At 43.3% G+C, this 13,247-nt stretch overlaps 1 protein-coding gene across 1 annotated transcript in view; it reads right to left on the bottom strand.

Moving 5' to 3' along the window:
• Hmgcs1 (3-hydroxy-3-methylglutaryl-CoA synthase 1) overlaps positions 1-10,256 on the bottom strand; it is an 18,966-nt gene extending 8,710 nt beyond the window's left edge. The window contains exons 1-2 of the mRNA XM_005356839.2: positions 10,144-10,256; positions 5,114-5,172 (exon numbers count right to left, since the gene is read on the bottom strand). The gene's annotated coding sequence lies outside the window, so the exon portion shown is untranslated. The remainder of the gene's footprint in view (positions 1-5,113; positions 5,173-10,143) is intronic.
• Between the last annotated feature and the right edge of the window lie 2,991 nt (positions 10,257-13,247).

Genomic DNA, 13,247 nt, shown 5'->3' with positions numbered 1-13,247 from the left:
AAAATTTTTCTGTAATAAGTAACTATGAAATAAAATGATAACTTAAAAGTATGACTGACAGGCTCTGGAGAGATGGCTTAGCAGTTAAGAGAGCTGAGTCCTTTTCCAGAGGACCTGGCTTTCATTCCTAGCACCCACATAGGTGGCTCACAACCTTCAGCAGCCCCAGTTTCAGGGGATCGCTACCCTCTAGCCTCCACTGGGGAGGCAGAAGCAGGTGGATCTCTGTGAGTTCAAGGCCAGCCTGGGCTACAAGAGCTAGTTTTAGGACAGGTTCCAAAGCTACAGAGAAACCCTGTCTTGAAAAACCAAAACCAACCAAACAAGCAAACAAACAAAACAACAACAACCAAACAAAATCTTTTTTAAAGTATATGAAGGATCAATCAAAGAGAATATTTATTTCTGACCACTATCAAAAAGTATAAACAAATCAACCATTGTCTAGATTTACCTACCAAAACAATGAAAACAAAAAGCTAGCCCTTCAGACCACTGTCGTCTACCCTGGGACTAGTCATTTAACCTAGGTGCTTCAAGGCCTTTAAAAGGTTTAGTCATCAAGAAATGAAAAACCAGTCTGGATGTTTCCAACAGGGTGTGTGTGGAGGTGTGGAGGACCTTGTTAATAGAAGAACTGGTTACAAGCCTACTGGCTGAGCTGCGGTGACACAAGGCAGGAGCCATTCTTCAAACCCTATGAGACCACAGTTCCCATGTTAGGTACGGAATAGCTGGGCAATGCTGATCAAGAGATGGGACTTTTAGTTCTCCACCCATCTAAACATGTAGTTTGCCAAATCAGTTTGCTATCTTCTACAGAATTTGACAACCTACTGCTACTCTGACACTAAAAAGGAAAAGTCAAGCCCGCATCACCTGTCCTCCGTCACTCCCAACACTCTGCTTCAACACTAACATAGAATAAGATTATAGGTTAATTACTGAGATCCTAAGGAGATATCTAAAGCAGACGTTTGGTCCTCAGAACATTAAACATCTTCAGAGAACAAGTCATTAGGCTGTGAATATATTAAAACATAATAGCCGGGCATGGTGGCACACACCTTTAATCCTAGCACTTAGGAGGCAGGTGGATCTCTGTGAATTCGAGGCTAGTCTGGTCTACAAAGTGAGTTCCAGGTCAGCCAGAGCTACACAGAGAAATCCTATCTCGAAAAACCAAACCAAACCAGAACATAATAAATAAGCACCTAACATCTAGGTTAAAGATTTTACTTTTTTGATAGAATCTTACTCTATAACTTAATCTTCTAGACACAAGACTCTTTTCTTTTTTTAGGAGGTAGGGTTGAGATAGGTCTCACTAAATGTAGCTTTAGCTAGCCTGAAACTCACTATATAGACCAAGCTGGCTTCAAACCCATAGACAAACATCTGCACCTGCCTCTGCCTCCCAAGTAGTACTGGGATCTGGGATCAAAGGCATGTGGCACAATGCCTGGCATTTTTTTTTTAATTCCCAGAAACAATTTGCTATAACACACTCTTTACGTCTGGCAGCCATGTAGTCTGGGTGATATGATGATATCAGAGGTTATGATAGAAACCAAAAGGACAGAACTAAAGCCTTCTTACTCTTTTACAGTTCTTCAATGGATGCTGTATTATAAATATTCTCTGTAACACAGACAGGGTTCCATGGGAATTACAACTCGATATAAAAAGAACTCAGAAATGGCAGACACAGTGATGGTAATATGAACCTAGCACTTAGAAGGCTGAGCAGGAGGATCACTTGAGCCCAGAAGTTCAAGGACAGCTTGGGCAACATAGTGAGACTGTTACCAAATAAATAAATAGAATGCTAAGCTCTAACTATGAAAACACTGGCAATCCCGCCCCTTGGTATGGCATCTGGAGAGATGGTCCTTGGGAGGAGAGGTCATGAGAACGGGGACAAGCTGGTTCAGGTCTGTATTCATGCATTCTGTACCTTCCATGAAGGGCCATGACTTCTCCAATCCACAAAAGAGCTTTAAAGAAGTGATCATGTATCTTGAGCTGTACTACAAAACTTTGCACACAAAAAAATTGGGGGGCTGGAGAGATGGCTCAGAGGTTAAGAGCACTGGCTGCTCTTTCAGAGGTTCTGAGTTCCATTCCCAGCAACCACATGGTGACTACCATCTATAAGATGATCTGGTGCCCTCTTGTGGCCTGCAGGCACAAATGCAGGCAGAACACTGTATACATAATAAATACATCTTTCTAAAAACAAAAATTCTGTTGTTTAATCCCTCCAGATTAAAGTACTATTTGATATGGGGCTAATTTGTGATGTTATCTAAGCAGACTAATAGACCTGGGTAACCTCAATTAAGTCCAATGCCTTTGAATCTCTTCATTTCTTAGACTTTCATATATCCATTTTACCAAGCAAAGTGTATGTATTACTCAACAGGAAAACAACAACTAAATGTGATAATTTGCCAATTATGTACTTTAAGCCCTAAATTACTGACAATGGTTCAGTGCTCATTACATTAAAAAAAAAAGTGTCATTAGCAACAGACACAGAAGCATACATTACATTACAAGGGGATCATTCCAGTGGTAGTCTAAAAAGAAAAGTAAAGTGGTCCTTTTTTAAAAAAGGTTTTGAGACAGGATTTTTCTGTATAGCCCCAGCTGTCCTGGAACTCACTTTGTAGAGCAGGCTGACCTCTGCCTCTGGGAGTGCTGGGATTAAGGGTGTGTGCCACCACCATCCGGCAAGATAAAAAAGTCCCTACCTTCCTATCTCCTAAATCTTCAGCTCCTTTTCTGTGTTTTAAATCAGAAGGAACAAGCTGAGAGGCACTTGCAGCAGCTGTCTTCACTTGGTGCTACTACAGAATCTCTCTGCCAATTCTATGGCTGTCTAAAGTTGGTACCCACCTGACTCCACTGAGGTTGAGATGAAGACATAAAGGAGCTGTGCATCACTAGGCACAGATTCTAAAGTAAGTCCTCCGCATAACATACAGCAAAAGGTTCAAAAATTAGCATTAAGACAAACACATCAACATACAGGGCCCTGAATTCAATCTCCAGATCCTCAAGGAAAACGTAAACAGAGAAGGAAGCCAGCCCAGACACTATGACAGCATGTAGGTGGCCCATCCACAGACTCCCTTCTGAGTGCCCACCGCAGAGGCAGTCGGAGTGACCCCTCACCAGCCTTCTTTCCCTCTTCAAACTGCTTGCGACATGATGAAGACAGTGGGACTTTCTGCCTTGCCTCTGCCTACAGACTTACAAAGCTTTTGGAAATCAAATGAACAAATCCATAACCTCTAAACATTGCAATGTACCTTTCCCACTAGCAAATTTAGTGAAGATCTGAGATTATGTTGCTGCTAAATATCAAATCACCTGTCACAAAAGTATAGGTTAGCTCAAACAGCCCACAAGGCATCAAGCTCATGCTTCAGACTATACACACACTGCACATCTATGAACGCTGTCTGATTTGGTCAATATTATTCATTCTCAGAGATTTCCTAGTGACAGAGATGTTTTCAATGTGTTGTTGGTAGTAAATAGATATCCAATTTGAAATACAACAGCTCTAATGGGGGTGGGGGAACCAACCAAGCAACCAGACAACACCCAGCTAACAGTATGACACAGCAGAGAAAAAGTGATCACTTGGTGACATTTAGAAAAGCGGAAAGTGCCATTTAGAAGAACAGAAAGTTGATATAACTTCCAGCATAAAGGTTATAGTTGGGTCTCCTCCCAACTATACAATGCTGTGTAATAGACCAGAATAGACAGAATAGGTCAGAAACAATTGAATTATAGTGTTTTGACTCCTTATCCTGTCAGGGGATGAGATATTTTGGTTAATTCATGGTGATTCCTAAAACACGGTGATTTTCTAAACAGAACTTTGAAAACCTAACAGCTAAAACATTCTCTCACATAGCTTAAATTGTTGATAATAAATTATCTTTCACGGCGTGAAACTTGCAATTAAAAAAAAAACTGGCAGCAAATGAAGATTCTACATTTCTAATAAAATACAAAGATTTCTCCTTTCAATCTCAATTTTAAAAGGAGGCAAAAAGTACATACATGCCTATCACAAAAAATGGGAAACCAAAAGTTTTCCAACAGCCACCACCCTCTGAAAATGGTCCTCTGCCCTCTAAAGGGACCACGCCTCTCTGGGGGACAAAACATGCTACATGCCTTAACAAAGTCAGGCAAGAAATCTTGTATACTTGTGATACTTTCTAGACCTTTCGCTAGGGGTAAGAAGTGCACTCCCCTCCCCCTGTGAATAGTAAAGGAGAGAGAACAAAGAAGAAAGAAGTGGGGAGGAGGAAAGCAGAGGACTGGAGCTCTGGTGCCTTGGGCTATCATGAGTCTCCTGGCTGAGCTCTCTGCAGCCACTCCCTGCCGGGCCACACCTGACAGTTCTTAGCTCCTGCAGATTCTCCAGCTCTTCCTTTACTGCTTAGGGTCAGCATCTTTTTCCTGTGAGACTGTGTGGCGCTGCAATAGCTGCAAATAACTAGATTACTGGTCTAAACACTGCAGCCGCTGTCTGTTCTCATGGAACCCTAAGGACTCACCCAGAGCACTATAGGTGCAGACTGCAATGTCAAACTACTGAAATCTCAGCATTTGGAAGGCCAAGGCAGAACTGAGTCAGATACCAAATAAGATCCTGCCTCAAACTAACAAATGGCAAATAAATAAACAAATACATGCATACACTGTTGGCAGGCATGCCTACCTGTGACTATTTCAGATTAAGTTTATCACCTATATTTTTCATGTTATAAGCAGATACTAACTTTTAAATACAAAATTATAAAATCTCCAGAGGAATTTATAACAGTAACTAAATTTTCCAGGTAACATACAATCCTAAGAATAGTTTTAGGAATACACGTCTCAAGGCATGGTGGTACGTGCCTTAAATCCCATTACTTGGGAGGGAGAAGCAGGCAGATCGACAAGTTCCAGCCAGGTGACATAGTGAAAGAAAGGAGAGGGAAAAGATTTGGCACATAAAATTGTCATTAGTTCTAAGATTAAAAATTACACCCCTCCCACTAGAGAAAACACCTTCCTTAAAACATGACTGGCGCCATACCTGTGCGAAGGACAGAGAACTGCAGTCTCCAGGTCGCTCACTGGTTCCTCCTTCGGGCACTACAAGTTTCAAAGGAGAACTTCTTTTAAAGTCATAAAGCACTACACAAATCAACGACTTCAATTCAAAGAGCGTTAAAGCAAGAATTTTCTTATTTAATTATATTATGCAAAAAAACAGTTCAACGCATGCTTAGAAAAAGACGGCACTTTGAGCCCTTATGGCGGCAGCCTTACGGCTCTGCTGAGGAGCCAACATCACAGCATCACTCAGACTGCGGACTCTGCTGCAAGAGTAGCGGTCTTCTCATGAACATGCGCTACCAAGAACTGGGATTAAAAAAAAGAAGTAAACTCTACGGGGCTAGCAAGCTTCTAGGATAAAGAGGCCTACAGTTTCAGCTTATTGGCACTAAAGGAGCTTCAGCAATAATTTTTATCTCTTTGAATCTCAATTTCCTCACCCATAAAATCAAGGTACCCGCCCCCACCAGCTCACTCTGAAGGGCTTGTTGAGAAGATGAAGCATGGAACTGCTTGGTAAGATCAGGCACCAACACTCGAAGGGAGGCAAATGCTCTACAACACTGAGCTACTACAGCCCCAGAATAAGCAAACCTTGAATTTGTAAGAAAAGAGAATATTACATTCCAAAGGGGGAAAGCCTTTGAGTACAGCATTGTACATACACTTTCAGGAAATAGCTTATCTTTTATTCCTTATTGTCTCAAATTATGCTGTGTTAGCTGTAAACTAAGGAGGCCAAGTCAAGACATTTCTCAGTAGCGTAGAAAATACCATTCCTTCCCCATGTTGAGGTGTAACAACTTACTAACTTCTTGAAGCCGTGGCTAATTTGCAGCAAAGGCATTTCCCCTGAAACACTACCATGCACCTTTTCCACTTGTTTATTTTCAGAGTGCTGGGATCAAACTAGGGCCTCCCTTCTGCCAATCAAGTACTGGCCACACTCTCAGTCCTCTTCCTACTTTTAATTAAACTGGGGAGGGAAACAGGAGGAGGGTGGAGAAAGACACACATAGAGAACCTGAGCACGTCGATAATGCAGAGAAGGAATAGTCGGAATGACATAAAGTCTGTATGATTCTCACAAGAGAGGAACGGCATCTGGGAGACGACCGCACCAGAGAGGCATAAGCTTTAGATTCTGTTCTAAGTTGCTGGCAGGGCACAGTTCTGCATCTTTGATCTGAAAAACTCGAAGGCTAGGTGCACCAAAGCCCAAGTTTTCCAACGCTGATATGATGCTGCGTGTAGAAACCTCACCTAAACTCGTGCGACAGGTCAGTCAAAATGCTTGCAACACTACGAATGCCGTATCTTCAGACTCGGTGTGTAAGGTGTATGTGAAACATTAATTTTACCTTTGGACTTGGGTCTTATCTACAAAATCAATCTCTCCCTTCCTTACACAAACACACACAAACACACAAGCGTGCAACTGTTTCAAAACATGAAGTTTACTTCCAGACTCAAGCATTTCTGATAAAGGATACACAGCCCATAGTGACAAAATCTAAAGTTATCAGACTGTAACATCTTTACGGAGCAGATAAGAGGAATCAACAGGGATGATCAAGAAGCAGTTAAAAGAGCTGCAAGCAGCCACACACACCATAACAAAGGCTTAGAGACTCACAAATCATGGTACAGGCAGTCTGAATTTGGCCAAGACTAATAGAACTTGCTGCACTTACTCAACAGAATTTCTCCTTTTAGCTCATTCACCAGCCTTGATTCAAACAAGTCCTCAGATAAACTACTCCAGTAAACACTGGTCCCTGAATAACTGTAAGCAGTTATTTGTTGATCTCTTGCATCACTGGAGAGAAAAACCAGGCTACTGGAATGTTCATTTTTCTTTAGGAGGCTATAACCAAAAATTGTTAGTCTTTACCCTCATCTGTACAATTGTACCTAGATCTCCAAGTAAAACACACACAGCCCTGACTCTCCCACAACTACTGGTCTGCCAATCAGAGAGTCTAGTCCCATTTACGTATCTACTGTATGTATGTGTGTGTGTTCATGCGCCATGGCTTGTGTATGAGTCAAAGGACAACTCCCCATGATGGCTTCTTTCCTTCTACCTCCATGTCCTGGGGACTGAACTCAGGTCATTAAGACTTGGCAGTGGCGGGGAGGAGGCAGAAATCTTTAATAAATAAATAAGTAAATATTATAAAATAAAATAAATAAATAAATAAAAAAGACCTGGTGTCAAGTGCTCCACTTGTTGAAAGCAGGACATGGGATGGGGCTTGGGAGCCTCTATTCATCCTTCAAGGCTCTCTTCTAAGCTCTCTTTTTCTAGAAAACTTTTCTAGGTAAATTACGGAGTTTTCTAATCAAGGACCTGTATTCCTATCCAGATGCATCATTCACAGTCCAGTCTGTATAGCCTATGCCACTGAAATATTAGTTATGAGGAGTTGGACAGTCTAGTTTGATTCTCTTTGGTTTATTGGTTGATTGATTTCTCGAGACAGGGTCTCTGTGTAGATTAGTTGTCCTAGAACTCAGTATGTAGCCCAGGCTGGCCTCGAACTTGCAGAGATCCAAGCTATCTTAGCTCTGCTTCACCAAGTACTGAAATTAAAGGTATGAACCATGCCCAGCTTATCTGATTGATCTGACCATTTGTAGAGACTTTAAAGAGTACTTAAAAGATTGGCTGAATTTGGTGCTATAACAATTCTAGAGCATTTTTTTTTTAAGATTTAAGTACCTGAGTACCCATCACCAGGAAGTTTTTGTTATTACTTTTGAGATAAGCTAAGGTTATAGAGCCAAACATTGTTTAGGAGTTTACAGAAGTTGTTTCTTACTCACTAGTGTTTTAAAGCAAAGGATGGGTTTGCATCATTCCCAGATCCTAATCTGAACAAAGTCAAAAAAGGAAGTTTGCCCCTCTTCTACTCATTAACACATGAACCAACACATACCCACAAACCCTGCAAAGAGTGAGCTTCGAAAGGTTACTTTCTTTCTCTTTATTGTTCAGTTGACAGACACTAAGGGAACATTAACAAGTGCCAAGCAATAGGCTGAACAGATGAAGATTCTAGTGCTAACATGAAGCCATTAATTAGGTAACATGTTTCTCAACCTTTTTAATTTCAAAGTGACACAGCTGTCTACTATATGGCTTTCTAAGCCCTAAATCAAGTGGTGATGTTGTGTCCCCTTTCTAAATGAAACTATCGTCACATTTGACCTCTCTGGAGTACCTAAATGTAAAAAGGTGTATATTCTGATACAGAGTTCAGCATGTCCTTCAACCACACCTACGGTTCTGCTGGATACTGAATGCTATAGCCAGGTATTAAACCATTCTAGAAGATCCAGAAAACCCATGTTCCATCAATGTCTTGGATTCTGCGTTTCTTCTGAAAGCAATGCAGCTAAAACCTCAGTTTAAAGATCATCAAAAACAATTCCATCAGATGACATGTATAAACAATCAGAAGAGGCATTTATGAAAGACAAAAATTAAATGCAAGGCCTAGATGACATGGACTTCAGTGACTTCGAACATAAATCTTTATACTCCCTCTTCCCCAGCTTTTCCAAGCCTTCTGAGAACTGCAATTGCAGAAGACACCAGAATTGCACTACAGGAAATATCTGCTAATTTAGGAAATACCTATAAAGGTTAGGCACAAAGAAAAGGCAGTCTCTCCTTTTCATGGGACAGGTTATCCTTGCTCTCCATCTCCATGCAAAAAAAAAAAAAAAAAAAATGGCTGAAACGTAAAATTCTGATCAAAGAACACAAACTGCTCAGAAGTCTCAGCCTGCAAAGAAACACTTGTGGATACCTTTGGAGACTTTCAGTCTGTCTCCAATCTGATGGAATCTGTACAATACAAATTTAAACCACAGCTTGGGAGGAAAAAATCTGGAACTATGAGTAGTTAGATGTGCTGTTAGCATGTCTTGCTTCTCACGATTCATCCCTAAAATACAGCAAATGTTGGCAGCCATCAGAAGGGGCTAACCATCTCGCTCCCGGGTAGGCCAGATCACAAGCAGAGGTAGGGGTGGCGGCAGAGGTGGATAGTTGAAGGCAGTCAGAGATGGCCCGAGGCCAAGGCCACAGGGGCGAGCTTGGCAAGAAGGACAAGTAGGTGCCTCCTGCCACCTACTCCCCAATTCCCTCCTTCAGAATGTCGCAAAGCAATTCTTTCTCTACCAGGGATCAAAGAAAGTCACGTTTTCAAAGATTCCCATACACTTGGCTTTGAAATTTCCTTCACTTAACCCTAAGTCTATCTGTGTGACAGGTTCTGTGGGCCCAGGACCATCACATCCTCACAACACTTAAGGCTGGTTGTTATTAAATATCGTGGAGATATTAACGGGGGGAGGGAGGGGGAAGAGGTGGAGGGAAAAGGGACTCGAGCTCACTCATTATTTTAAGCAAGCCACATACCAAAGATATCCAGAGTATCAGTCTTTGGCTAGGTCTAAATCACAGGTGTGATTTTGTGCACCCGAATTGGGCAAAAGTAACGCTCCCCACTTCCTCTCATCAATGGTGTACGTGGAGGGAGGACACACCCCCTGCCAATCTACTAGTCTGCATCTGAGCCTGGGCTTCCCCATCCCTTTGGGGTCCACCATTAACCGGAGGAACGCTGACAGCCCAGCTCCCTTCTCAACCCCTGCTGATGCCCCACTTCGGTGGTCACAGCTACCTCAGAGGCGACTCCGACTTTTGACTATGTCATCAGAACACGGGGCCCTCAACGCTCTTTGCCTTCTCTCGGAGCCCAGCCAGCCCACAGCGAAGTCCGGGTCCCCTTGTCCGCCCCGGCTCCCCGGCTCGCGAGCTCCCGCACAAGCCCACTCCCGGGGCCCCGTCCTCCGGGACCGGGTCGACACCTTCACCCTGACCGGAGCAGAGCGCTGTGCCTTCCGGCCTAGTCAAGGACATCGCCTCCTCCCCGTGTACGCCGCCCGCGGCGCCTCGGCCGCCGGCTGTCCCGTCCCGCGCGGGACACTCACCCAAACGCGACCGGACCCCAGCTGAAGAAAGGAGCAACCCACGGAGGACAGTGCACTGCGCCTCCCGCCCTCAGCAGCTTTATAGCCACCGACCCACCCGACTCCGGCACGGCCCGGAGGCGGCAAGGGGCGGGACAGCGGCTCCCGCAGCCAATCCCGGCGCGCAGAGTCGCTCAGCAGCGCCCGCCCCTCGGGCCGCTTTCTGCCAATGAGAAGAGACTGAGAGGCGTTGACTCGCTAGGGTTTTCCCTAGCGGAGGGAAAGGGCGGGGTAAGGGGCGGGGACAAAGTCGGAGGACCGGGGAAGTGGGGTGAGACGGTGACGTAGGGTGGCCCGAGAACGTGCCTGCCAATGGCTGGGCGGCGAGAGACGGCGAGAGCCAACGGGAGCGGAGTGAGAGGCTCTCTGACCAATTGAAGGTCAGTGAGAGGAGCTAGGGACCAATGGCGACTCCGCGTCCCACTGCTGGGGCGAGATGGTCAAGTGTGGGAGGTGAGCTGGTCCCGGCTTGGGAGGCTGTCAGGTTGCCTAGCAACCACAGCAATGCTTCGCCTGTAAAATATTTGAAGTACTTGATTTGAATTCAATTTCGATGTTTTTCAGTTTCCAGAACAGCAAAGTGAGCCTGCATCACAAGTTAAAGCACACGACTGACTTCACCCTGAATTTCTAAATTTGTAAGTATTCCAAATACCCAATTTAAAACTGCCTCTGTTCTTAAAGAAATTGCTATTGAGACAGTTCTTCCTGAGTCAACCTAAAATATGCTATTTTAGGGATTAGGCGTCAGTGAGAAATGATGCAGGTCTTGCCGAGAAGGGAAGCTGATCCAGTTCAGTGACTTTTTGGGGGGCTTAGGGGAGGCAGGCACCTGGCCCAGTGCTCATCGTATCGTCTGAGCCGTGGTAGCTACCAAATAAAACATTTTTTTCAGTGACGAAAAGGGTACCATGATTCTCATCATAGTGAATTGCAGGATAAAGACCATCTCACTCTCTCAGAAAACAGGAGAAGTTCAAACACGACAAATGCTCTCAGAGAGACCCTGAAGGATGACCAGTTTCTACCTTCGAATAGACATGACATGACATATACTTGAAATAACTTGTCGACATGAGATCCAATACTGTGTACAATGAATATACGCCATAAAATAGGTTAAAAAACAAAGAGTAGTTTCTGCTCTCCTACTCAAATAGAGAAATCATACTGCTTAGCTTAGGGGAGAGTGATTAAGGGAGGCTCAGAGTTGCGTTAATTCTTCCTATCTCAATTCCATTACTCACCCAGAACTACTGGTAAGGGCCATTGATAATTCCATGTCTCAAACTACTACTGCTATGTGAAGTTTATTGTACACTATAGATGCTGACTCCAAGCAAAACAGTGCTTGCTCCAAAGGGAATAAGAAGTGAGTTGTTCAAAAAAAAAAACAATTAAACAAATAAAACAACAACAAAAAACAGACAGTGGTGGCAGACACCTTTAATTCCAGCACTTGGGAGGCAGGAGGCAGGCGGATCTCTGTGAGTTCGAAGCCAGCCTGGTCTACAACAGCTAGTTCGGGCTCCAAAGCTACAGAGAAACCCTGCCTCGAAAAACAAAACAAAAAAAGAGGTGGGTTGTTGGTTTGTTGGTTTGTTTTGTTTCTGGACTAAATATGAGCAGCCATGCCTGGGAACATGGGTTTGTGTTTTCCTGAATGACATGTTCCATCACAGAAGAAGCCACATGAACTGTTGCGGCCTTAGAGCAGAGACAGTGAATGCATTTACCAAATACCTGGTGGGAATGGCAGGTGTTGGGTTATAGCACCACAGGAAAAAGTCTGCTCTAGGTTTCATCATTTGGTTGGTGGAAAGAAGTTACCTGCTTTGTTAATACATGCTGACTTTTTTTATTTTGTTTCTTTTTTTTTTTTTCAGTACAGGGTCTCTCTTGTAGAGATAGGTGTCCTTTAACTCGCTTTGTAGGCTAGGCTGATCTTGAACTCAGATCCATTCACCTCTGCCTCCCAAGTGCTGGGATTAAAGGCATGTACCACCACTGCCTGAGCCTCCTGTGGAAGGTTTTACCTGATACTCATCAGGTCAGAGATACAGAGGTGGGTGCTGAGTGGCTATAAAAAGAGCTAAAGTTAGCTTAAGGTCATTTGGGCACAAGATCTTCAACATTCCAAGTCCCCATAAACACAAGATAATCAGCCAGTCTACAAGATCTTCAACTGTAATTTTCAAGAAACTCCAGTTCACGTGACCTGGTAACACATTCTCAACAGTAAAGTAACAAAATATGTTAGACACGGAACCACTGTGGAGCAGTGGTATAAGTTACTTGGAGAGCAAGGTCCGTTCAGTAGGTGCTATGACTCCATTTGATATTGATCTCCATTTTATCCAGGATAATCCTACTTAAAGTTACTAGACGATAAACTGAAAGAGAAAGTCATTGTTTGGTTGTGATAAACAGCATTTTGGGTGGGGTTGGGGAGCTAAATATCCTGGTATATTGGAGCTTTGTCCTTGAAAAAGGATTGCAAATAGTTCCAAGTTCCCGAGTGTACAGTCGGAAATGACTGCCGGAGAGTCATGAGGATGAACATCTCACACGAGCTGAAATTCCTACCAGGCACACACTGCCCTTTTGATCTAATTAATTTTCAGTGTAACGAGTGATCAACTGGGCAGTGGCACACACCTGTAATCCCAGCACTCAGGAGGCAGAGACAGGCCGATTTCTGTGAGCTCACGGACAACTTGATCTACAAAGAAAGTTGCAGAATAGCAAGAACTGTTACACAGAAAAACCCTGCCTCGAAAAACACCAAAACCAAACCAAACAAACAAAAAACCAAAGTGATCATGCTGATTATTACAAAGTTGAGCAATGGACTACAAAATAGGTTAGGGATTAGGTAGTAGTGTCTACACTGAATTAGAAAAGTCTCTAGAATTTTGTGAAATATTATAGTAGCACATACTAGACAAAAATTATCAGCTGTTATCTATGAGTGATGGCAAGATATACATATATTCGTTATGTAAAAGATTTCAAGTTTTCTGAGCCACAAGTTTTGACAAAGCATAGTCAGGTCAATATCCTGG

The sequence above is a fragment of the Microtus ochrogaster genome, chromosome 19, assembly GCF_000317375.1.
Source record: "Microtus ochrogaster isolate Prairie Vole_2 chromosome 19, MicOch1.0, whole genome shotgun sequence".
In the NCBI taxonomy this organism is placed as follows: Eukaryota; Metazoa; Chordata; class Mammalia; order Rodentia; family Cricetidae; genus Microtus; species Microtus ochrogaster.
This window is presented reverse-complemented; position numbering and strand designations above follow the sequence as displayed.